The following is a 25,082-nucleotide window of genomic DNA, read 5'->3' as shown; positions in this document are numbered from 1 at the left end:
CTCACACTTGCAGTGGTCTATTCTTCGCATCTACTACAAATTTACAACGCAACTGTAAGAAAATTAAGGCGCAGCTAAATATATCTGCGCATGCGCTTGTTGATGTCTCCTTTTCGTCTGTCGAGTCAAAGAACATGTATTGTTAAGAAGGAAAGCTTCGCAGCAGCAGGAGTGGCTCTCTCCGAACGAAAAGGGACACAACTGCGCATGCGTGAAATATCTGTCGCCCAAAAGCCCCAAAGCTCGAAGCTGATGTCGAAGTTCGAACAGGTTCGACGGTCACGTTTATCAAGAGTGCTATCAAGCTGTGTGACTCCAATTTTTTTTTACTACATATTGACAGATATAAAATCAGACATCAAACCGCGATATGGATAACACAAGTTCAACTAGTAAAGCAAAAAAGCACGAAAATTCGAGTTTAAATTATCGCAAAAAGTCAAAGAACGATTCATCTTAACCCGTGTTCCTCAATTTCTTGTACACGTGGCGGAGGTGGAAAATCTTGGTCAGGTACATCACAAATCCCTTGGCGAATTGTCCCTCTTCTTTCTAGCGGCATAGAAGACAAACTGGTTTACATTACGTGTATGGAGCCTTTCCTTCTTTACTTAGACTTTCTTTGGTCGAGTCTCTAGGAGGGGGGGAAGAACGCCCTCCTCGTATAGGGGGAGTGCCATCTGTTTGCCACAGCAAGTATTAACCAACAATTGGTCATTTTCAGGAACTAATAACCCCAATTATTAGTTTGGTCCGCTGTAATATTTTTCAATCATCAATTCTTTGCTGCATCGGCGTATATTCCATAACCCAATAAAGAACAAAATTTGACGACTCAAGTGTTTATTTCCTTATGTTGTTACAATACTGTAATACAATACAAATTTGCGAAGACATAAGTTCGGCTTATTTTCGTTATTAAAGCTTGATGAGTTTATGTTTTGGAAGATTTATTTTCAATAAAACTCGGTGAGTATGATTTTTTGCTTAAAAATCGGCGGTCCGTGGCCGCCTCTCATAATCGGCCGCCTGTGTGTTTTGAACACACCGGACACATGGTAGCGGCGGCCCTGAACAACACCTCCTTATAGAAGGAGGTGTTGCCCTGAACCCCCTTCATGAGGCTCGCGTCGGCGAGGAGTCGAACAAAAGAATGACTTAGCCCCGTGTTTCCCAACGTCGAGCCCACGCCCCACAAGGGGGCAATGCGACTGTTAAGGGGGCATTTTGAAAATGGACTCGTCCAGAGTTTAAGGGGATAAAGGACGTTCTAAATATGTTTCATGAAGTCAAAATTTTTCGAAATTTCATTTTTTATTCCCCAAAATAAAGAAAAATGTAAGTGATGTAACGTAAAAAAAGTTTTTAAATTGCGGTGCATTTTAAATATTTTATAAAGAATTCTCGCTGTAGACATGGACATTTAAATGCTTTTAAAGGCATTTAAATAACTGACACATTATGCTTTCCAGACGTTTCTCGCACATTTCAGCCAACGAATTTATTTTATTTTTTACTATAGGAATGGCAACCGGTATATTATTCTTCCCTTGAATGGCAGCAGCAGCTGCTTTCAGCTATGTTTATATTGATCTTATATTTATTTTTTTCAGCCCTTAGTGAAATGAGGGGTGCAAGCAAGAAAAAAATGTTCGACGGTATTCGGAGGCATATTTAAAATTTGGTTTCATACCTGGTCCATTAAACGGTCAACTTTTGTCTTTTATGCCAATAATGCCTGACCAACAAATCAATGAAACTAGGTCGTTTTGAGGCACATTCGAAAGCGAAACATAATGCTGATATTAATTCAGATTTTGAATTATTTTCACACTTTAAGGAAAATTTTTGAAAAAAGAGTAATATTAAAGTCTCTATTTACTGCTCATAATGCAAATGTTAATCGTCCTCTTGAGGCTATTATCAAATTTCATTACTCATCGCTTAATGTGGGAAAAGCCGTACTATAGGGGAGAATTGAATCAAACCATCAATATCAGCATTGAAAACTGTTCTAGAAAAAGATGACAATGACGTTAAAGTTATGCCACTAAATAAAAATACTATTTGCAGAAGAAAGATTAAATGAGGATATTGAAACACGACTTGTTGAAAAGCTGAAAAAAAAATTTCGGTACAAATGGGATGAACCAACTTGGAGAGACAGTGAGGCCGTACTTGTAACTTATGTAAGATATATTCATAAGTGGGATTTTGCCGAAGAAATGTTCTTCTGTAAATCATTAGAAAGCACCACTACCTCCTAAAATATTTATAGTAAGCTACAAAATTACTTAGATATAAAAAATATGGGTGTACTCCAACTGCGCTAATGAAACCCCCCCCCGGGTCGAGCTATAGTCCAGCTGCGCCAATCAAAATTTCTTTGCCCTGCTGCCTACAGGGTTACAATTTAACTTTTCGAAGCCAATAGTAGCCAAGAGGAAAACAAAAATAAATAAATAGAATTACATATCACAAGAACAAGTTAAAAATATTTAACAAGCAGGCTAATTACTTGAATAACAGTAACAAATGCGAGAGCTAACAAAGAAAATAAAAGGTATTGGTGAACATACATATTAGCATTACAAACATCATTTATTATAACAATATCATAAATTAAATAATTATAAAGCATACAAATTATATTTTTAATAAATTACATCAATAATAGTCAAGATGTCTGAACTAGACTGGAAAATTTAATAGAGTGCAAAAAATTATTCCATATCCAAGTGTGCTAAAAATAATTTTTGTTAATTAAAGTAATCATGTAAATGCTTGCAGAAATTAAATTTAGTTAAATTTAAAAAAAGCTTAGCATGAAATCTATTATAACAACATTACTATGCATTTGGAGCACTGACGTATAAATTCTAAATAAATTAAAATTATTATGCTAAGAAGTTTTTCTAAGATTTATATAGGAGAAAGGAATAAGATAAACAATACTGCAAATTAATATAATCAATCAGGCCTCTCAATAAATAAAAGTTTATTTTTTAACCAAAAATTAAAAATTGGGATGCAAAAGTTTGAGTAATATACTTGGAAATATCTGAATATAATTAATTAGAAATGTATAATTAAATTAATAACAAGCTAATTAACAATATCCTTAAGCTTAATTTCATTCAATCTAAAACAAGCAATCGATCAGGCATCTGCATAACTGAAGTTTTAAGGCTATTTTACGTAGATTTGCGTATAAAATAAAAGTTGCACTTATGAAACAAGTCAATAATGTACTGATAGTCAACAGGAATTAAAATACAGTGGTTAAAAATATAACTACTTGTCAGAAAGCATGCAAAGTTGCCATGGCTAGAGAAATTGAATGATTATAGAAAATTCATAAAGTTAAGCGCTACAGTGTGAAAAGAAAATTTTGGAATAAACATGTTAAGTAAATTAGATGGAGAAATAATCCTTAATTTATTGATATCCATATAAACTCTATGCTTTTGGGAAAATGTTACATATAATTTGCACCGAGGTATCAATCACCGAAACCGAGTTAATTTCTTTCCTTATTTTTTCTTATTAGATGGATTTGTAAAAAGATATGCTAAGGTAAAGGTGAAAATTTTTGCAATATTTTTAAAGAATAAATTACAAAAGTATTTTTACGCTACATTTTTACACAGTAAATAAGTACAAAAAAAAGAAAGAGCTGGGGGATCACTGGGACTAGAAACTCGGGTCGAACTACCAATGTTTAGTCACTTTTCCGCAAGACCCTTTGAAATTAGGCTGAACAATATATTAGAGAAAATAGAAGATACAGCACACGTAAGAACAAGAGTGGGCTGAATTAGAGATTTACATGTTTAGTGAATGAGTTAAATTTACCTGTATGCCATTATGAAATATTAGGAATGTAGCATAAAAGCATGGGTGAAGAAGGCAATGGCAATCTAAATCATTTTAATCTAAATGTATATCATTATCAGTATCTGCTATTAATTTCATTACTGCTGAAAAAATTATAAATGAATTACATTATAAATCACATGAACTCGTTGCATTACAAATTAAAACAGTTAGAAATATTATTAGCGTGATTCAGCGACGATCTTTGTTAACAAATCATTTCAAATAATTAATTTTACAAATAATTCAGCCTGAAACTATGTTAGAAAATAAGCTGCATGCTGAAGGTTAAGCTTTACCAACGTGTTAGAAACATCTTCTGTTAACTAGAGTTATGATGCAAGAATTTGTAAAAATTATCATTTAAATATAAATTGGCATAAATACAATACAAAGTATATAAATTCTACATACATGAAAACTTGAGTACAGTGCAACAATATGTGAAAAAGGAATGGATTAAAAGGGAACTGAAAATCCCAGGATACGAATATAAGGGAGTTTTTTTATTTATTTTTTTATTGTTAATTATGAAAATTCTGCTGACGCTCATAATTATTAATTTATTAATTAAATGTGTATTAGAAATTAAATGTATGCCAAAGTACATCAGGTGGAAAACAGAATAAATATTTAAACGTTTCTAGTATTAAAATATATTTTTTAGCACACGCCAGACTTTAAATTAATATTTATTTTACATGCACAATTTTTACAATATTGATAAACGAAAATAAAGGCTTGAAGTCTCAATAGAATGTCCCATTAATGGCGATAAACGACTTTTTGTAGCACCCAATCTTCTTGGAAAAAATGGGGGACAGGAAACGTCGCGCAGTTCGTGGATTAGAAAAGAGGGGGACGGGGATTTTCGATCAAATTTGGCGCAGTTCGTACCCTACCAAAAATATACCAATAAAAAATATAATACATCTTGTACTGCAGATGGTGCTCCTAATATGATGGCTGAAAAATAAAATAAAGCAGGGAGTAAGAAAAATGGTTGCTTAAAATTGATTAAAGATGAGACCAATGCCAATGATTTGAAAATTTCGGAGTGCCTATGGTTCAAAACCATTTACCTCCACATCAGAATTACTAAAAGTGTGCAGAAATAGGAAAAATTTGGCGTAAGTGATTTACTTGATGCTCAATAGAGGAAGCCACAGGCTCGAGAAAGCTTACGGATAGAGATAAGAAAGTAAAAACTTAAGTATCATAATTTTTTTTATAAGTTTTTAGGTTTTTATAATTTTTTTGTATTTTATATTTTAAAATTTTTTGGTTTTTATAATTTTATACACAATACAAACACTAAAGCAAAAAGCGGATAGGAAAGATTAAAGATGAGAATTCATTCATTCATTCATTACAAATTATGCCGAAATATTGCATGTGATGCAACGTGTCCGGCTCATGACAAGTACGCCCATTGGGCACATGACATAAAAAGTGTCTGGACCGAGTGATAGGAGGCAATAGGAAATGAAAAAAGAGGGGGTGACTACATGACGCCACAAGCAGAGAATCGAACTTAAAGCCCAAAACCAGGAGAGGCAGCAATGTGTGAAGTGTCAGGGTAAAAGTTATTCCTGATAGGTATGTTACGATAAATCATGAAATATTAACAAAAAACAATAAGTTAATACATACGGAAAATACAAAAAGTGAGCAAAAACAATACAAAATACAAAATAATACGAGTTATAATACAACAATTTATGTACAATATATACAAAAGATGAAGTTTCATGAAAGATAGTTTAAGTAGGAAAATTAGTGTCCCTGGTAAGGAAGGCCGCTAATGGTCTGATTTTAATGTCTTCTGGAAATACGGTGTAGTCGAAAGCCTTGAAATGATTCATGTACGAGCAGTTTCTCGCCTTATCAAAAAATTTCCGATTTGCATTATGGAGAAAATTCTCGACATTCTCTATTTTTAAGTCTCTGTGCAGAGTTTCATTGGAAACATAAAAATCAGCATTGGTGATTTGCCTTAAAAATTTGTTTTGAGTGATCTGCATTTTCTTGATTTCATTTTTCGAATAAGTCGCCCAGGCAGGAGACGCGTAAGAAAAGATAGGCCGAATAATGGCAGTATAAATATGTCTTTTTCTTCGTAGGTCAAGTTTTGAATTATTTCCGATTAATGGAATAAGGTCTTTGATAGCCGCAACTGTTTTGCCTCTTACTTTTTGGATGTGGTCTTTCCATGTGAATTTATTGTTTAAAATAACTCCAAGATAAGTAGCTTTGTTCACAAGCGGAACTTCAACATTAAAGATTTTAATTTTGTTAACAAATGGACTTCTAGAGCGCCTTTTTCCAATAATTATAAGCTGGGATTTTTGTGCATTGATGGCAATGCGCCATTTCGTGCACCATTGCTCAATTTCTGGAATTTTATCCTGTAATTTACAAATGGCAAGTTCTTGATTGTGAGATTTATATGCAAGCGCCGTATCATCGGCGTAACATCCTAAATAAAAATTTGAGTCAGTGCAAATTTTAGGGAAATCAGAAACATAGAATATAAAAAGAATTGGTCCCAAAATTGATCCTTGAGCTACACCAGCATTGAGTCTTCTGGGATCAGAGTTGTCATTACCAATATTTACGAAGAATTTTCTGTGTTTAATAAAAGAATAAATGAGTAATATCAGATCTCTGTCAAAATCCAAGGATATAAGCTTGAGAATGAGCCCCTCATGCCAGACGCGGTCGAAAGCTTGAAGATGAGAATCTAGAAATGCTTCTTGTGCATTGCGATATTCATAGAGAAAACCTGGTAGCTAAAAACAATTCGCCTGTTCTAAATGAAATACTAAATTCAGTTATAAAGTGTATCAATGTTATTAAAGCTAGGGCCAAATGTGAACGTCTTTTCAAGTTATTTTATGAAGAACAAAATGAAGACGATATGAGACTTGTACTTCACACTGAAGTAAGAAGGCTGTCGAAAGAGAACTGCTTGGAAAGATTTATGGAACTATTTGATACTCTTAGTTATTTTATAAGCGACCAGCCTGAAATGAAAAACCCGTTAATGGATGATAACAAGGCAATTGTGGGTTATTTAGCCGATATCTGTGAAAAATTAAATATATTAAATAAACAACTTAAAGGAGCAAATAAAACTTAGGCTAGGTTATTTTAATTACGGCAAAGCCTCTAGGGCTATCTGCCTAAGGGGAGGTATGCCTTCGTGGAGGACTTTCTAAGGAAAACTGGCTCGTATACACGTTACACATGGGGAAAACTACAAAAACACCCATGCAGCCAGCCCGTTCGCGGGATTTGAACCTCGGACCAAACTATCAGTGTTCAGCGACTTAACTGCTCGGGCGCTGGTGGATATCGATGCAAAAGGAAGATATTTGGTTTCATTGTCTTTGTTGAATTATGTCAGGCATATACTATTTACCAAAAAAATTTTGAAAAGTCTCATTGGCTCCAAAAATGTGACGTGACTACCGCTATACTTGTTATTGTCGATCATCTGAAAATTTTATCGGCTGATTTAAAAGATTTTGCAACTTAAAACAAATTGATTTCCCAACTTGGATGATGCAGCCAATGCATCATCCAAGGATTTGGCTGATATTTCAAATATGTAGTAAAAAGAAGAACTCGCAGAAATGCAAAATGCTGAGTCAATTAAAACTTTATTGAATATAAAAGGAGCGATGACATAGCTTTGTGAGAAAACCAGAATCAGATATCCAAATGCAACAAAATTTGCAAGAGAACTATTGTTACCGTTTCCATCTTCATATTTTGCTATAAAAAAAAATAAAAAAAAAAAAAACGGTTGGATATAATGAAACCGGGAGACTTGAGACTCAAGTTATCTAAATTGGAACCTGACATAAAATTTCTTTGCAGCAAGTATCAAGCGCAAGGAACTCGCTAAATTTAAATAATAAAAATTAATAATACTTAAAATGAAAAACTTTCACTAAAATGAGTTTTTTCTTGAATTTCAGTTCTCCACGTTTTTAAAGTTCACTTGCTGTGTTTGCTCATAAAATTTCGTAGTCATTTCTTCCTAAAAGCTATCATTCAAGTTTCTTTCGTGAACATTTCAATTTTTAAATATTAAATATCATGTATATGCTACGAGGAGCTTAAAAATTTTTGAGAGGATTAGATGGGGCATAGCACAAAAAAGGTTGGGAAACACTGACCTAGCCCTTCTATTTATCCCTGCCTGCAAACGTTAGAATTTTTTAAGCAAAATTACCGCCCGTCTACTAGACTGGGACAGCCTACGTGATAAAAAGCAATTGCCCATCTTGCAGCTCGTAAGTGAGTGAAAATCGTGCTATCACAACTAGGTATCAACTACGAATGAGTTTTGACCTTTTCCTGAAGTTAGGCCGAAGGCCGCTCGTTTTTAGTTAAATAGTCAAAGGTGCGCTTAGCACCACGCCCGCAGGCGACACTACAGCATTACTTTTTAAGCAACATTACCGTCCGTCTACTAGACAGGGACAGCCTCCATGACAGACAAGTGACAGACGTGAGAATTGTTAAGTGACTTAAAAGAAAAATAATCTTTAGGCATTGAATGAAAACGGATAGTGGTGGATAGGTACTTCTTGCACTTGCAATCAAATTCTTGGTTAAAACTCATCACGCAATGCGCAAAAGCGTGGCGATGATTACATATTTCTCAAAACATATATAAAATGAACTTGCAAAACATGCAAAGATTACTGCCACAGCACACTCAATATTGAAAAAAGATGCTAACTTGGCCAGAATCTTACTACGAGAACGGATTTGTGGACCTGTTTTTAGAATAAGACTCAAAATGAAATTACATGGGGATCTCCTGCTAAATTACATGAAGTGTTATCTGTAGTATTAATATATGTAACATTAATATACTAATTATATGTAATATTAGTAATCAAGTGAATGTTTAAATTATTCTACAAGAATCTTTAGGTAATTAAAATTTTTCATGTGTGTTCTTATTATCTAGTTGTTTCTGAATATTCTCTTTCTGCCTCTCGTACTAGTAACGCCCCTTTGGGCGGGTGATTTCGCCCAAATTTGGAAGCTATACTTTAGAGCCACATTAGTTTAATAATTTAAAAAGATAATTGTCATTAAAATAAAATATAAGGTATTTCCATCACTTGATTTAAATGAAAAAGAAATGAACACAAAAATGATTCATTTCCATTGCCTGTTAGTGGGCAGGGTCCATTGAGGGGTACACTTTATAGGCGGGCATAAAAGCTTGAACAGCCCCGCCCCATTAGTTCGGTTATGCGAGTTCTTGCTTCATTAGGTACATATAGTAAACCGGGATACACAATTAATAGAAACTAAGAGTAATTATGGCATAAACCAAAGTGTAGAATCTATTCATAAACAACATACTATATGTATAAAGTCGAATGTGTTTCAGCTTCTTAACATCAGTTCCTCCCCCCAACTGGCGATTTTCTTTACCTGCATTTGGCGAAATTTTCCGAAAAAATCCTAAAATGACATTTTCCTTAGCATTCCTTACATTTGCTTTTAAAGGAAGTAAAGCTCTTAGTTTTTATCTTCAAAATAATTAAACTTAGTGCTTCTTTAATTATGATATTCTCTCTCAAGATACGGAATAGCTGGATGGAGAACTAAGTGCCGAAAAAGATAAAAATATTCACTCATTTTAATAAATGCAAGTGATGTACGGCTCAAATAAGCTTTAATAAATTTATTCTCTTCATCATTGTTTAACAAAAATAAATAAATAAAAGCCTTTTATTGACAGAACTATTAGGGGTATCAAAATAATGTATTTTATACCTCTATTAACTTTCAGTGTTCTGGAATCAAAATTTTGTTTACAATGTGAAAAAGAAGTAATTCGAATATTGGATAGCTACAATTTTGTATGATGTTCAACCTTTTATGCAAATGAATTATTTTGCATTTGATAAAACAATTTAGGGATTTTTTATTTTCGTTAAACTGGTCAACTTAACACAGCACATTAATGTACCTGACTTCAAAATCAATATTTAGAATTTATCGCATATTTCCTTTTAAATTAACCATATCTAAAAAACATTATTCGTTGTTTTGCTTAAGTTTTTATTATGAGCTTTCCTTCTCAGTTATGCGATACATATCATAATAAATAGCTTTTTCACTTGTAACCTATCAGGATTCTGCCTATCAACAGTCAAGTGGAGTACACTGCTGAACTCTGTTTGATAAGAGTTCAAATCCTGGCAAATTGGTTGTTTGCAATGCTTTTTTTATGTTTTTTGTTATGTATAACATGTGTCTAAGACAGTTCACCTTAGGAAGCTCTCCACAAAAGCAACTCTCTTCTTAGACATATATCCATCATGTACTTTGCCATATTCAGACCGACTGTTAGAACCCTATATTTACACATACTTGGTAGCATGCGAAAGACTGTGAATTGTGTGAAAAAGAATTTCTCTTTCCCCTTAAACACTGAAGTATTACGCAAAACTACAGTATTTTGTAAACATAAGTCTTTTAGTACTCATACTTTCACATTAGTTTCAAATATTATTTAATGTTGCACATGGCTGCATCTGTGATAATGAAACCGGTTTATAGAGCATTTGAATTGAAAAGTAAGGTATCTGGTGATTGACGGCAATTATACAGATAATAGACAAGGTTTCTTAGTAGTATATTAATACAGATCTATCAAATAATTAATATGATAATAGTGTCTTATAAATAATAACTCTTAAAATCAGTACAAGAATTCCCTGCTATGTTTATCTGTTTGCATTTCTTTATGCATCATTTAAATTGATTTTTAGACATCTGTTTATTTTCTTAATTGTCTATGCCTGAAATTAACTATTAATCTTTTCCCAAGCAAACCAGTTACTCTGGAATTTGTCCAGACCTAGGCTATATTCAAAATTGTTGAGCTTTATTACTTTTTACTATACTATAAAGCAGAAGTTGCTTTAGAACAGAATTTTTTTGAAATAACGTCTATTCTTTTGTGTAGGGAATCAGATCAGCTCAATTTTTATGCAGAATTTCTGCTGAAATATAATGCTAAGAACAAAATTAGCATTATGTAAATCACATGCAGATAATGTTCACTGATTTTCTTTGTTTTCCAATGCATGCATTTTCACTGGATGATTAAAATGTTTATCTAAATATTATCTCATTTGCAGGAGAGAGAGAGAAGAGTATTTCCTCTGCTTCTTTTTTTTTTTTTTTTTTTTTTCTTTTTAATTAATTTGGTATCTGTCATTTTGAAATTTTACATTTTTGCAGAAACTCAAAAGACCTTTTATTCACAAGCAATTTATTTGCAAATGAAAGCTTTGTAAAAAACAAATTATTTAAGTGACGCTTTTCTACCTCATCACCAAGCAGGATTTCTTAACTGTGGGTCATAACTCCAAAAGGGGTTGCAAAAATTTATTTCAGGTGCACGAATTAAAGGAAACAATAGTTGCAATCTCTTCATTGTATTTAATTTATTGCATTTTCTATTCGGCAGAATTAAAAAATCATAATACTAGTTAAGTTGAGTTGTAAATTATATTTATATATAGAAAAATACCACTAAGTGCATCATAATAGTGTTATTACAATCCCATTTCAGCATATAACTTATTTCAGAATCAAAATATGCCACAAACACACAGGTACATAGCATCTTGTGCCCCACAGGCTTGTCAAGAAAAAGGTTGGAGCCACTGTATTTGCTGTAGTGATAACTCTTTTCCAGTATAATGAGTTATATCTCTTTTATCCTAACAAGTGCATGCATCAGAAGAGCAACAAAATATAGTATTTTACTGTGTTACTCAACTAAGTGGTATTTATTTGAAAAATTATTAATAGTGATGTTGCTATTTATATTTTAGGATAAAATTATTTTTTATTTATGGATAAATGGTTGAACTTAAGGAAAAAAAAAGTAATAACAAAAATGGCGATGCTACTAGTTCTGTTCAAGCAAGATCTTGTAATCGAAAGCATGGACCTACGATGCAAAACAAAAGTATATTGAGATATTTTCTCCAATTTGGTTTAATTTTCAACAATTGTGCTGCTAATGAACAATTTCTTTGTTGAATTTGCAATAACATTTTAGCGAATTAGAGTACGAAACCATCAAAATGAGAAAAGCATCTCAACTCCAAGCATCCTGCATATGTCAACAAACTAAAAAAAGAATATATTGAACAACTGCTAAAATCTTGAAATGAAGGAAAATGATATTGTGAGAAATTTATGACTGTTACTAAAAAACATTTATTCATGCTACATGAAGTTTCATATCTGATTGCTTAAAATAAAAAGTCATGCACCATTACAAAAGATCTTGTATTAAAATTAATTAAACTATTAAAATGGTAGAAATATTTTACAGAAGTAAATATGGTGATGGAATTTGAAAATTCCTGGATCAGGCGATATCGTCACCAATAGAATTACTGAAATTAATGACGACAAATCTGAACAACCCAATATTAGACTTAAAAAAGGCTCAAATTTTCAATTCATTTGGATGAAACAACTGATATTCAAAAATTAGCCCAGTTGTCAATGTATGTCAGCGACATTCATAAAGAAAGCTTTGAAGAAGAATTGTTATTTTTTTTTTTTTTTTTTTTTTTTTTTTTTTTTTTTTTTGGTCCTTTGGAAAGAGGGAGAAGAGATACATAGTAAAGATGATTAAGTTTTTAACAACTGAAGGTTTAGAACGGAAAAAATTTTATTGAAGTATTTGCAGATGGTGCAAACGTTAAAATTGGTAAATCATTTGTTAAAACTGCTGGTAATGATCATGTAACTGTTGCCCACTGCATAATCCAACATAAGGCCATATCACAAAGAACAAAAAAAAAAAAAAGGTTTGAGCACTGTGTCCTAATGTCAAAATTATCACTTTTATTAACAGCCATTTAGTTTCAAATCTGTAAAAGATGTAGACTCTGAATAGAAAAATTTATTACTACACACAGAAGATGTCAAGATGGTTTAAAAATATTATTGTTATGAAAAGATGAAATTATTATACTTTTAACCAAAAGAAAATCTGCTCTTGTTGGTCATCTTCAGAATGATTTATGATTATGAAAGCTGTATTTTTCGTCAGATATTTCTGAGAAACTAGATGATTTCAACTTGTCTGTTTGTGCAAAATCAGCAGTACATTTGCTCTGAATGATTAAATTGGTATTAAATATATCAATGTTTGGAAGAATAGGGTGGACAGCAATTCATTTGAAATGTTTTTTTGCTACTTTTATTTTTATAATTGGAAAAAATAACTGTAAAACATTAATTGCAAAAAGTATTATTCATCAATTTAGAACCTAAGAAACATAGTTTTGCAAATATTTTATATCGAATTTTGCTTTCAAAATGCTACCTTGGACTCAAAAACCATTTTTGATTGACATTAATGTGATTAATCTTCTGCCATATAAAGCCGAACAGAATTTCGCCAATCTGTTGAGTGATTCAAAGAGGTCTTGAATTAAAAAGTTTAAGGAGCACTGTCATCAAGAATTAATTTGCCTTATATGTTGTGTGTACAGTTATACAGAGGAAATCGAATGTCCTTACATATATACTTAAAAATAAAACCACTTATGAGATTATTGTTTCATTAAAACATATCTAGTTAGTTATAAGACATAACTCTTAACAAAAAAGCCACAACATTTTTAGAGAAATAAGGTACCTGAAAAGAAAATAAGTATATTCTCTTTTGTTAAGTACTACTAATTTTGATAATTATGAATACTGAAAGTATCAAAAATAGTTGGTAGCTTACTAAACATCTATCTTAAGAAAAATGTATAGCTTATATTAGCTTTCTCTAAATGTGCTATTGGTTACCACACTTTCAGAAAAGTTTGATGATTTGATCATTTATATATATTACCAGATTTTGAAACAAAAGAAAAACTTGGTTTTATTTGACAAGAATTGTTAATTTCTATTTGAATGACTGGCAGTAATTTTTTTCAGGGCTTTTCCTCCAGAAATATTACCTTAAAATCAATTATTTGATATCATTGTTTTCCCATGAAAAAATACTTTAAATCTCATTATTTAATAACACTGTTTTTTTATCACTTGCTTAATATGTACTTTCTTTTAATAGAAGAGATTTTGCATATTACAATAACAGTTAGCTTTTTTATAATCTGAAATGAAACTGCTTGTTAAGTGTAGTCATGAACTACAGTGGAAAAATTTTGATTAAGGAGTAAACTAAGCTGGTATACAATTCCTAGTAGTTTGAAGGATATGAAAATTTGATAAAGAGAATCAATTTGTATTTTTGTGATGCAAAATTAATTGTCAAATGAATTGTATTTTGTGGCATACATATACTAATTTAAACCTTTTATATGTAACTAATTGTAATTGTAGTGATGCAAATCCCAAAAATTTACATTATTATATGCATATCAGTTTAAAATCTAACAAATTTGACCTTGATATTCTAAAGGCATTTAAAATTCCCAAAGTGAATCACAGCTCATTTCTTGTTAGACATCTTGAGAACAATCATCTGTTCATCATCCAGCTGCATTATATTGGTGGCATAACTAGGAGAGGACATGTGTCCCCAGGCACAGCATCCAGGGAGTGCCAAATTGCTATTCTCCATTGCATCTTGGAAAACAGGAAGGACCATTAAATCTTCAGTTGTCCCAAGGCACTGAAAACCTTACTTACACTTCTAATATCAATGAGAAATAATAACTGAACTTATGATATTGGCTAAATACATTACAACTTTGAAATAAACTCACTTGAAAGATAAAACAATGCTATAAAAGTTTAGATATCAGTAGTGACAAAAAGTGGTTTCTTACTGCACAGTTTAATCTCAAATTTGAGATTCCCTCACCCAAAGTGTATCAGATGAAGTGATTAAATAATGCTACAAAAACTGCAGCCTTGAACAGCTTAGTTTTGATAAAAAAAGACTAATGAAATGTGGTATTCCTATTGCAGAGTTTAATATCAAATTATTTTGATATTGCAGAGTTTAATATCAAATTATTTGATGTCTTTTTTATTTATTTAATTTTGGTAAGCTAGAAAATATTTAAGTATAATTTCTATATAAACTTTTTATAAAGTGTTTGAAGAAAACCTTTTAACAGCATTAACCATTAAACAAAGGTAGCCAACTCTTATAAATATGAGTTGTTGGTGCTTCAGGCATTGAACCCTAGGGTTTTTACTTGTTGGTGGGGTAGAAAATACAAGAACCAGTCAAATTACCCTGAAAATTAAAATTACCCTCAATCAAAGAGATGGTGAACATAAAGGTGTCCAAGGCTGGTAGCAGAAATGGGAGATTAAATAAACAGTTATTGCTGAGATGATTAATACATTACTACAGGAATTTAAATGATATAAATAAATTGCATAGAGGCAGTACGCTGATGTTACATAGATAAAAGGTATATAAATAGAACTGAAATTAAGGCATGAAATAGTTGTACTTACAGGAATTTTAAATAGCCAAATACTGTTAATACTTCACAATGCAGAAATAATAAGTATAAATCCAAAATGAGTGCTTTTAGATGCATGGTAGAATAAACAATATAATAGTTACATGAAGGCGGAGCAACTCACGATGAGTGGTAAACAAAATTAAGAAAGCGAAAAAATAAGGAAAAGCAAACTGCAGATTTCACAAAATCAATATTTAGTATTGTGGTGAATTATTCTAGGCCTTTTGTAAGGATGGTCAATGGTAGGATTGTAGTTATCAAGATTCTTAATATGTTCATAACTGGAATTTTGAATCTTTTGAAACAATTTGTGAGACCAAAATTACTTTTAGGATAGTAACGAGTATTTATTCACCGAGTAACGAATACATACGGGTACAAAACGACTAGTTACTTCCACAGCACTACGTTTTAAGCAAAACTGCCGTCCGTCTACTAGACTGGCACGGCTTGCATGATAAGAGCCATTTGTCCAAAATACTTTAGTCTAGGCTAAAAGAAAAATATTCTTTAAGCATTGAATAAAAACGGATAGTGGTGGATAGGTTCTTCTTTCCCTTGCAATCAAATTATTGGTTAAAACTCATCACACAATGCGCAAAAGCGTGGCGATGATTAGACATTTCTCAAAACATTTATAAAATGAACTTGCAAAACATGCAAAGATTCCTACCACAGCACACTCAGTATTGAAAAAAGATGCTAACTTGGCCACAGTGGCGTAGCTAGGGTGGGGCAAGGGGGGACATCCGTCCCCGGGCGCTGCATCCAAGGGGGGGGGGCCAAATTGATGATACACCTTTCAGAATGAAATGTTTTCCATTCTTGGAACATAGAAAGGGGCGCAAAATCTTTAGGTGTCCCCGGGCGCTTAAAACCTTGTATACGCCTCTGCTTGGCCAGAATATTACTGCGAGAACGGATTTGTGGACCTGTTTTTAAAATAAAACTCAAAATGAAATTACATGGCCCAAGGCCGAAGGCGTTTGCTTCTGGAGTACCTTTGCAAATAAATGCAATTACCTCCAGAACTTCGTTAAGAAAAACTGAATAATTAAAGAGATGAGCATAACTACTGCCAAATTACATGAAGTGTTATCTGTAGTATTAATATATGTAACATTAATATACTAATTATATGTAATATTAGTAATCAAGTGAATGTTTAAATTATTCTACAAGAATCTTTAGGTAATTAAAATTTTTCATGTGTGTTCTTATTATCTAGTTGTTTCTGAATATTCTCTTTCTGCCTCTCGTACTAGTAACGCCCCTTTGGGCGGGTGATAACGCCCAAATTTGGAAGCTATACTTTAGAGCCACATTAGTTTAATAATTTAAAAAGATAATTGTCATTAAAATAAAATATAAGGTATTTCCTTCACTTGATTTAAATGAAAAAGAAATGAACACAAAAATGATTCATTTCCATTGCCTGATAGTGGGCAGGGTCCATTGAGGGGTACACTTTATAGGCGGGCATAAAAGCTTGAATAGCCCCGCCCCATTAGTTCGGTTATGCGAGTTCTTGCTTCATTAGGTACATATAGTAAACCGGGATACACAATTAATAGAAACTAAGAGTAATTATGGCATAAACCAAAGTGTAGAATCTATTCATAAACAACATACTATATGTATAAAGTCGAATGTGTTTCAGCTTCTTAACATCAGTTCCTCCCCCCAACTGGCGATTTTCTTTACCTGCATTTGGCGAAATTTTCCGAAAAAATCCTAAAATGACATTTTCCTTAGCATTCCTTACATTTGCTTTTAAAGGAAGTAAAGCTCTTAGTTTTTATCTTCAAAATAATTAAACTTAGTGCTTCTTTAATTATGATATTCTCTCTCAAGATACGGAATAGCTGGATGGAGAACTAAGTGCCGAAAAAGATAAAAATATTCACTCATTTTAATAAATGCAAGTGATGTACGGCTCAAATAAGCTTTAATAAATTTATTCTCTTCATCATTGTTTAACAAAAATAAATAAATGAAAGCCTTTTATTGACAGAACTATTAGGGGTATCAAAATAATGTATTTTATACCTCTATTAACTTTCAGTGTTCTGGAATCAAAATTTTGTTTACAATGTGAAAAAGAAGTAATTCGAATATTGGATAGCTACAATTTTGTATGATGTTCAACCTTTTATGCAAATGAATTATTTTGCATTTGATAAAACAATTTAGGGATTTTTTATTTTCGTTAAACTGGTCAACTTAACACAGCACATTAATGTACCTGACTTCAAAATCAATATTTAGAATTTATCGCATATTTCCTTTTAAATTAACCATATCTAAAAAACATTATTCGTTGTTTTGCTTAAGTTTTTATTATGAGCTTTCCTTCTCAGTTATGCGATACATATCATAATAAATAGCTTTTTCACTTGTAACCTATCAGGATTCTGCCTATCAACAGTCAAGTGGAGTACACTGCTGAACTCTGTTTGATAAGAGTTCAAATCCTGGCAAATTGGTTGTTTGCAATGCTTTTTTTATGTTTTTTGTTATGTATAACATGTGTCTAAGACAGTTCACCTTAGGAAGCTCTCCACAAAAGCAACTCTCTTCTTAGACATATATCCATCATGTACTTTGCCATATTCAGACCGACTGTTAGAACCCTATATTTACACATACTTGGTAGCATGCGAAAGACTGTGAATTGTGTGAAAAAGAATTTCTCTTTCCCCTTAAACACTGAAGTATTACGCAAAACTACAGTATTTTGTAAACATAAGTCTTTTAGTACTCATACTTTCACATTAGTTTCAAATATTATTTAATGTTGCACATGGCTGCATCTGTGATAATGAAACCGGTTTATAGAGCATTTGAATTGAAAAGTAAGGTATCTGGTGATTGACGGCAATTATACAGATAATAGACAAGGTTTCTTAGTAGTATATTAATACAGATCTATCAAATAATTAATATGATAATAGTGTCTTATAAATAATAACTCTTAAAATCAGTACAAGAATTCCCTGCTATGTTTATCTGTTTGCATTTCTTTATGTATCATTTAAATTGATTTTTAGACATCTGTTTATTTTCTTAATTGTCTATGCCTGAAATTAACTATTAATCTTTTCCCAAGCAAACCAGTTACTCTGGAATTTGTCCAGACCTAGGCTATATTCAAAATTGTTGAGCTTTATTACTTTTTGCTATACTATAAAGCAGAAGTTGCTTTAGAACAGAATTTTTTTGAAATAACGTCTATTCTTTTGTGTAGGGAATCAGATCAGCTCAATTTTTATGCAGAATTTCTGCTGAAATATAATGCTAAGAACAAAATTAGCATTATGTAAATCACATGCAGATAATGTTCACTGATTTTCTTTGTTTTCCAATGCATGCATTTTCACTGGATGATTAAAATGTTTATCTAAATATTATCTCATTTGCAGGAGAGAGAGAGAAGAGTATTTCCTCTGCTTCTTTTTTTTTTTTTTTTTTTTTCTTTTTAATTAATTTGGTATCTGTCATTTTGAAATTTTACATTTTTGCAGAAACTCAAAAGACCTTTTATTCACAAGCAATTTATTTGCAAATGAAAGCTTTGTAAAAAACAAATTATTTAAGTGACGCTTTTCTACCTCATCACCAAGCAGGATTTCTTAACTGTGGGTCATAACTCCAAAAGGGGTTGCAAAAATTTATTTCAGGTGCACGAATTAAAGGAAACAATAGTTGCAATCCCTTCATTGTATTTAATTTATTGCATTTTCTATTCGGCAGAATTAAAAAATCATAATACTAGTTAAGTTGAGTTGTAAATTATATTTATATATAGAAAAATACCACTAAGTGCATCATAATAGTGTTATTACAATCCCATTTCAGCATATAACTTATTTCAGAATCAAAATATGCCACAAACACACAGGTACATAGCATCTTGTGCCCCACAGGCTTGTCAAGAAAAAGGTTGGAGCCACTGTATTTGCTGTAGTGATAACTCTTTTCCAGTATAATGAGTTATATCTCTTTTATCCTAACAAGTGCATGCATCAGAAGAGCAACAAAATATAGTATTTTACTGTGTTACTCAACTAAGTGGTATTTATTTGAAAAATTATTAATAGTGATGTTGCTATTTATATTTTAGGATAAAATTATTTTTTATTTATGGATAAATGGTTGAACTTAAGGAAAAAAAAAGTAATAACAAAAATGGCGATGCTACTAGTTCTGTTCAAGCAAGATCTTGTAATCGAAAGCATGGACCTACGATGCAAAACAAAAGTATGATGAGATATTTTCTCCAATTTGGTTTAATTTTCAACAATTGTGCTGCTAATGAACAATTTCTTTGTTGAATTTGCAATAACATTTTAGCGAATTAGAGTACGAAACCATCAAAATGCGAAAAGCATCTCAACTCCAAGCATCCTGCATATGTCAACAAACTAAAAAAAGAATATATTGAACAACTGCTAAAATCTTGAAATGAAGGAAAATGATATTGTGAGAAATTTATGACTGTTACTAAAAAACATTTATTCATGCTACATGAAGTTTCATATCTGATTGCTTAAAATAAAAAGTCATGCACCATTACAAAAGATCTTGTATTAAAATTAATTAAACTATTAAAATGGTAGAAATATTTTACAGAAGTAAATATGGTGATGGAATTTGAAAATTCCTGGATCAGGCGATATCGTCACCAATAGAATTACTGAAATTAATGACGACAAATCTGAACAACCCAATATTAGACTTAAAAAAGGCTCAAATTTTCAATTCATTTGGATGAAACAACTGATATTCAAAAATTAGCCCAGTTGTCAATGTATGTCAGCGACATTCATAAAGAAAGCTTTGAAGAAGAATTGTTATTTTTTTTTTTTTTTTTTTTTTTTGGTCCTTTGGAAAGAGGGAGAAGAGATACATAGTAAAGATGATTAAGTTTTTAACAACTGAAGGTTTAGAACGGAAAAAATTTTATTGAAGTATTTGCAGATGGTGCAAACGTTAAAATTGGTAAATCATTTGTTAAAACTGCTGGTAATGATCATGTAACTGTTGCCCACTGCATAATCCAACATAAGGCCATATCACAAAGAACAAAAAAAAAAGGTTTGAGCACTGTGTCCTAATGTCAAAATTATCACTTTTATTAACAGCCATTTAGTTTCAAATCTGTAAAAGATGTAGACTCTGAATAGAAAAATTTATTACTACACACAGAAGATGTCAAGATGGTTTAAAAATATTATTGTTATGAAAAGATGAAATTATTATACTTTTAACCAAAAGAAAATCTGCTCTTGTTGGTCATCTTCAGAATGATTTATGATTATGAAAGCTGTATTTTTCGTCAGATATTTCTGAGAAACTAGATGATTTCAACTTGTCTGTTTGTGCAAAATCAGCAGTACATTTGCTCTGAATGATTAAATTGGTATTAAATATATCAATGTTTGGAAGAATAGGGTGGACAGCAATTCATTTGAAATGTTTTTTTGCTACTTTTATTTTTATAATTGGAAAAAATAACTGTAAAACATTAATTGCAAAAAGTATTATTCATCAATTTAGAACCTAAGAAACATAGTTTTGCAAATATTTTATATCGAATTTTGCTTTCAAAATGCTACCTTGGACTCAAAAACCATTTTTGATTGACATTAATGTGATTAATCTTCTGCCATATAAAGCCGAACAGAATTTCGCCAATCTGTTGAGTGATTCAAAGAGGTCTTGAATTAAAAAGTTTAAGGAGCACTGTCATCAAGAATTAATTTGCCTTATATGTTGTGTGTACAGTTATACAGAGGAAATCGAATGTCCTTACATATATACTTAAAAATAAAACCACTTATGAGATTATTGTTTCATTAAAACATATCTAGTTAGTTATAAGACATAACTCTTAACAAAAAAGCCACAACATTTTTAGAGAAATAAGGTACCTGAAAAGAAAATAAGTATATTCTCTTTTGTTAAGCACTACTAATTTTGATAATTATGAATACTGAAAGTATCAAAAATAGTTGGTAGCTTACTAAACATCTATCTTAAGAAAAATGTATAGCTTATATTAGCTTTCTCTAAATGTGCTATTGGTTACCACACTTTCAGAAAAGTTTGATGATTTGATCATTTATATATATTACCAGATTTTGAAACAAAAGAAAAACTTGGTTTTATTTGACAAGAATTGTTAATTTCTATTTGAATGACTGGCAGTAATTTTTTTCAGGGCTTTTCCTCCAGAAATATTACCTTAAAATCAATTATTTGATATCATTGTTTTCCCATGAAAAAATACTTTAAATCTCATTATTTAATAACACTGTTTTTTTATCACTTGCTTAATATGTACTTTCTTTTAATAGAAGAGATTTTGCATATTACAATAACAGTTAGCTTTTTTATAATCTGAAATGAAACTGCTTGTTAAGTGTAGTCATGAACTACAGTGGAAAAATTTTGATTAAGGAGTAAACTAAGCTGGTATACAATTCCTAGTAGTTTTGAAGGATATGAAAATTTGATAAAGAGAATCAATTTGTATTTTTGTGATGCAAAATTAATTGTCAAATGAATTGTATTTTGTGGCATACATATACTAATTTAAACCTTTTATATGTAACTAATTGTAATTGTAGTGATGCAAATCCCAAAAATTTACATTATTATATGCATATCAGTTTAAAATCTAACAAATTTGACCTTGATATTCTAAAGGCATTTAAAATTCCCAAAGTGAATCACAGCTCATTTCTTGTTAGACATCTTGAGAACAATCATCTGTTCATCATCCAGCTGCATTATATTGGTGGCATAACTAGGAGAGGACATGTGTCCCCAGGCACAGCATCCAGGGAGTGCCAAATTGCTATTCTCCATTGCATCTTGGAAAACAGGAAGGACCATTAAATCTTCAGTTGTCCCAAGGCACTGAAAACCTTACTTACACTTCTAATATCAATGAGAAATAATAACTGAACTTATGATATTGGCTAAATACATTACAACTTTGAAATAAACTCACTTGAAAGATAAAATAATGCTATAAAAGTTTAGATATCAGTAGTGACAAAAAGTGGTTTCTTACTGCACAGTTTAATCTCAAATTTGAGATTCCCTCACCCAAAGTGTATCAGATGAAGTGATTAAATAATGCTACAAAAACTGCAGCCTTGAACAGCTTAGTTTTGATAAAAAAAGACTAATGAAATGTGGTATTCCTATTGCAGAGTTTAATATCAAATTATTTTGATATTGCAGAGTTTAATATCAAATTATTTGATGTCTTTTTTATTTATTTAATTTTGGTTAGCTAGAAAATATTTAAGTATAATTTCTATATAAACATTTTATAAAGTGTTTGAAGAAAACCTTTTAACACCATTAACCATTAAACAAAGGTAGCCAACTCTTATAAATATGACTTGTTGGTGCTTCAGGCATTGAACCCTAGGGTTTTTACTTGTTGGTGGGGTAGAAAATACAAGAACCAGTCAAATTACCCTGAAAATTAAAATTACCCTCAATCAAAGAGATGGTGAACATAAAGGTGTCCAAGGCTGGTAGCAGAAATGGGAGATTAAATAAACAGTTATTGCTGAGATGATTAATACATTACTACAGGAATTTAAATGATATAAATAAATTGCATAGAGGCAGTACGCTGATGTTACATAGATAAAAGGTATATAAATAGAACTGAAATTAAGGCATGAAATAGTTGTACTTACAGGAATTTTAAATAGCCAAATACTGTTAATACTTCACAATGCAGAAATAATAAGTATAAATCCAAAATGAGTGCTTTTAGATGCATGGTAGAATAAACAATATAATAGTTACATGAAGGCGGAGCAACTCACGATGAGTCGTAAACAAAATTAAGAAAGCGAAAAAATAAGGAAAAGCAAACTGCAGATTTCACAAAATCAATATTTAGTATTGTGGTGAATTATTCTAGGCCTTTTGTAAGGATGGTCAATGGTAGGATTGTAGTTATCAAGATTCTTAATATGTTCATAACTGGAATTTTGAATCTTTTGAGAGAATTTGTGAGACCAAAATTACTTTTAGGATAGTAACGAGTATTTATTCACCGAGTAACGAATACATACGGGTACAAAACGACTAGTTACTTCCACAGCACTACTTTTTAAGCAAAACTGCCGTCCGTCTACTAGACTGGCACGGCTTGCATGATAACAGCCATTTGTCCAAAGTACTTTAGTCTAGGCTAAAAGAAAAATATTCTTTAGGCATTGAATAAAAACGGATAGTGGTGGATAGGTTCTTCTTTCCCTTGCAATCAAATTATTGGTTAAAACTCATCACACAATGCGCAAAAGCGTGGCGATGATTAGACATTTCTCAAAACATTTATAAAATGAACTTGCAAAACATGCAAAGATTCCTACCACAGCACACTCAGTATTGAAAAAAGATGCTAACTTGGCCACAGTGGCGTAGCTAGGGTGGGGCAAGGGGGGACATCCGTCCCCGGGCGCTGCATCCAAGGGGGGGGGCCAAATTGATGATACACCTTTCAGAATGAAATGTTTTCCATTCTTGGAACATAGAAAGGGGCGCAAAATCTTTAGGTGTCCCCGGGCGCTTAAAACCTTGTATACGCCTCTGCTTGGCCAGAATATTACTGCGAGAACGGATTTGTGGACCTGTTTTTAAAATAAAACTCAAAATGAAATTACATGGCCCAAGGCCGAAGGCGTTTGCTTCTGGAGTACCTTTGCAAATAAATGCAATTACCTCCAGAACTTCGTTAAGAAAAACTGAATAATTAAAGAGATGAGCATAACTACTGCCAAATTACATGAAGTGTTATCTGTAGTATTAATATATGTAACATTAATATACTAATTATATGTAATATTAGTAATCAAGTGAATGTTTAAATTATTCTACAAGAATCTTTAGGTAATTAAAATTTTTCATGTGTGTTCTTATTATCTAGTTGTTTCTGAATATTCTCTTTCTGCCTCTCGTACTAGTAACGCCCCTTTGGGCGGGTGATAACGCCCAAATTTGGAAGCTATACTTTAGAGCCACATTAGTTTAATAATTTAAAAAGATAATTGTCATTAAAATAAAATATAAGGTATTTCCTTCACTTGATTTAAATGAAAAAGAAATGAACACAAAAATGATTCATTTCCATTCCCTGATAGTGGGCAGGGTCCATTGAGGAGTACGCATTATAGGCATAAAAACTTGAATAGCCCCGCCCCATTTGTTCGGTTATGCGAGTTCTTGCTTCATTAGGTACATATAGTAAACCGGGATACACAATTAATAGAAACTAAGAGTAATTATGGCATAAACCAAAGTGTAGAATCTATTCATAAACAACATACTATATGTATAAAGTCGAATGTGTTTCAGCTTCTTAACATCAGCTCCTCCCCTAACTGGCGAAAACTTCGAAAGATTGGTGATTTTGTTTACCTGCATTTGGCGAAATTTTCCGAAAAAATCCTAAAATGAAATTTTCCTTAGCATTCCTTACATTTATTTTAAAGGAAGTAAAGCTCTTAGTTTTTATCTTCAAAATAATTAAACTTAGTGCTTCTTTAATTATGATATTCTCTCTCAAGATACGGAATAGCTGGATGGAGAACTAAGTGCCGAAAAAGATAAAGTATTCACTCACTTTAATAAATGCAAGTGATGTACGGCTCAAAT

This window comes from Stegodyphus dumicola, chromosome X1 (assembly GCF_044657685.1).
Source record: "Stegodyphus dumicola isolate Sdum_Otavi_A_Nest chromosome X1, ASM4465768v1".
In the NCBI taxonomy this organism is placed as follows: Eukaryota; Metazoa; Arthropoda; class Arachnida; order Araneae; family Eresidae; genus Stegodyphus; species Stegodyphus dumicola.
This window is presented reverse-complemented; position numbering follows the sequence as displayed.